Below are 3618 nucleotides of genomic sequence, written 5' to 3'. Positions count from 1 at the left end.
AGTTAGAGCTTTAAAGTTGTATTTAAGTTTCTCCTTAGTGTAATTGTTTTGTAATAGTGTAGCCTTTACTATTTCCTAGTATAAATAGTAATTTTCTTGTAATTGTCATTAACAATCGTCAGTAGCAGAATTATCAAGATTAGTGCTGTAATTTTCTCTCTCTCTCAATCAAATCATCCTTTGATAATATTCTTTCTACCTTTTATTTTCATCATGATTCTTGAAGATTACATCATGTTTGTATGATTTTTGGACTTATCAATTGGTATCAGAGCAGACTGCAGCAGTTTGGGTTTGAAGATTCATCAGATTTGCACATTTTTTGCACGATTTATTGAAGATTCATCGATCTGTTCATCACTGTTCTTGATTTTCTTTTCGTCCAGATTGGGTTTTTTAGCCTAAATCGTCATATTTTAAGTGTTAATTGTGAAGATCTACATCCTTAGATTCGGTTTTACATATTGAACAATATTGATTCACACATTTTTTTGATTTTAAACAAGTTTTAAGGTTGAATTAGTCGAAATTTGATTTTTCGTATTCTGGAAAAAGTTCTTCAAAATTCATATTTTTTCATGTTTTGATCCAAAATTTTGGTAAAAAGTGTGAAATTTTGTGTTTTTGCTHGAATTTTWGYYCGCTTAAAGCTTGTACGGTTTAAGATGTTATCCGCTTAACTTTTGTGCGATTTAATATCCGTGTGTTTTCGAGTTGTTTTGATATATGTTATACCAGACAACACTTGTGCGGATAATTGACCGGTTTAACTAATCCGGCTGGTAAACCGTTGATACCTTGTGCGGATTAGTGTGCGGTTTAAAGAATCCGGTTGGTAAACCGTTGAACTCTTGAAAGGTTTATTGTGCGGTTTAATGAATCGGGCTGGTAAGAAGTTTGTAACTTGAACGGATATTTGACCGGTTTAAACAATCCGGATGGTAAGTTTGATTGTTTGTGCGGTTTAGAATCCGCTTGGTAAGTCTTTGACTATTTGAGCGGTTTATTTTTGTAATCGTACATCATTTGGACGATGTTTGACTTTTTGATCGGTATAAAAATTTTGATTTTTTGAGCGATTTATGTTTACTTGTTGCCCGGACTTCTAATCCGGATAACCTGTTGAATATTCTATCTTTCTGACCGGACTCTTATACCGGATAAACTTGACCGGATTACTAATCCGGATAAGTGTGTGTGCTTAATATTTTCTAAGTGTTGAATGTATGCTTATTCTAGTTTACATTTTAACAAATATATTTTTTTGTAAACTGATCTTTTAATTCAAACTTTGAACTACAGTTGATCCTATTTTCATACAAACTGATACGATGAGCTCAAAAGAAGCAATGGCTATTGGTACTGATACCAAGCCACCTGTTCTTTTTCGTGGTGACTATAATCAGTGGAGAGATAGATTTCTGAACTTCATTGAGAGGATGAAAGAAGGAGATCTGATTATGAAATCTCTAATGGAAGGTCCTGCTGAATTCTTTCTAATGGTAGAAGTTGATTTAGTAGCAGGCATACCTGAACAGAAAGTACCTAAACTGAAACATCAATATTCACCTGAAGAAAAAGAAAGAGCCCATGCTGATGTGCTTTGCAAGTCTTATATGATGCAAGCATTGACTAATGGTATCTACACTAGCATTGACAGTTATAAATCATCAGGTCACAGCATGTGGGTTCAAATTGAGAAGATGATGATGGGTTCGAAAGTGGGAACTCANTCTCTCTCTCTCAATCAAATCATCCTTTGATAATATTCTTTCTACCTTTTATGTTCATCATGATTCTTGAAGATTACATCATGTTTGTATGATTTCTGTACTTATCAATTGGTATCAAAGCAGACTGCAGCAGTTTGGGTTTGAAGATTCATCAGATTTGCACGATTTCTTGAAGATTCGTCGATCTATTCATCACTATTCTTGATTTATTTTTTGTCCGGATTGGGTTTTTGGCCTAAATCGTTCATATTTTGAGTGTTAATTATAAAGATTTACATCGTTAGATTCGGTTTTTCATATCGAACAATCTTGATTCACACCAATTTTGATTTTAAACAAGTTTTAAGGCTGAATTAGTCGAAATTTGATTTTTTGTATTATGGAAAAAGTTCTTCAAAATTCATATTTTTTCATGTTTTGATCCAAAATTTTGGTAAAAAGTGTGAAATTTTGTGTTTTTGCTAGAATTTTTGTCCGCTTAAAGCTTGTACGGTTTAAGATGTTATCCGCTTAACTTTTGTGCGATTTAGCATCCGTGTGTTTTCGAGTTGTTTTGATATAGGTTATACCGGACAACACTTGTGCAGATAATTGACCGGTTTAACTAATTCGGCTGGTAAACCGTTGATACCTTGTGCGGATTAGTGTGCGGTTTAAAGAATCCGGTTGGTAAACCGTGTCGTTGAACACTTGAAAGGTTTATTGTGCGGTTTAAAGAATCCGGCTGGTAAGAAGTTTGTAACTTGAACGGATATTTGAACGGTTTAAACAATTCGGATGGTAAGTTTGATTGTTTGTGTTGTTTAGAATCCGCTTGGTAAGTCTTTTGACTATTTGAGCGGTTTATTTCTGTAATCGTACATCTTTTGGACGATATTTGATTGGACGGTGTTTGACTTTTGATCGGTTTAATATTTTGACTTATTGAATTTCTGGTTTAATATTTGATTGGACGGTTTAATATTTGAGCGATTTATGTTTACTTGTTGCCCGGACTTCTAATCCGGATAACCTGTTGAATATTCTATCTTTTTGACCGGACTCTTATACCGGATAAACTTGACCGAATTACTAATCCGGATAAGTGTTTGTGCTTAATATTTTCTAAGTGTTGAATGTGTGCTTATTATAGTTTACATATTATCAGATATATTTTTGTAAACTGATCTTTTAATTCAAACTTTGAACTGCAGTTGATCCTATTTTCATACAAACTGATACGATGAGCTCAAGAGAAGCAATGGCTATTGGTACTGACACCAAGCCACCTGTTCTTTTTCGTCGTGACTATAATCAGTGGAGAGATAGATTTATGAACTTCATTGAGAGGATGAAAGAAGGAGATATAATTATGAAATCTCTAATGGAAGGTCCTGCTGAATTCTTCCTAGTGGTAGAAGCTGATATAGTAGCAGGCATAACTGAACAGAAAGTACCTAAACTGAAACATCAATATTCATCTGAAGAAAAAGAAAGAGCCCATGCTGATGTGCTTTGCAAGTCTTATATGATGCAAGCATTGACTAATGATATCTACACTAGCATTGACAGTTATAAATCATCAGGTCACAGCATGTGGGTTCAAATTGAGAAGATGATGATGGGTTCGAAAGTGGGAACTCAGCTGAAGATTACTAATTGCATTTCAGCATATGAAGAGTTCAAGGCTAAAGAAGGAGAAAGTCTTGAAGATGTATATAATAGACTGGCCAGACTGCTAAACGAGCTGACAAAGAACAGAATTTCCAAAAGTACTATAGAGATAAATGTTAAGTTTCTTAACAATCTCCAATCAGAGTGGAAACCATTTGCTAATCATATCAGATTTAACAAGCAGTTATCTGATATTGATATTCATGAGATATATGAAACTCTGAAACATAAT

This window comes from Cynara cardunculus, assembly GCF_001531365.2.
Source record: "Cynara cardunculus var. scolymus isolate 2C chromosome LG 13, CcrdV1, whole genome shotgun sequence".
Lineage (NCBI taxonomy): Eukaryota > Viridiplantae > Streptophyta > Magnoliopsida > Asterales > Asteraceae > Cynara > Cynara cardunculus.
Note: the sequence above shows the minus strand (reverse complement) of the source record.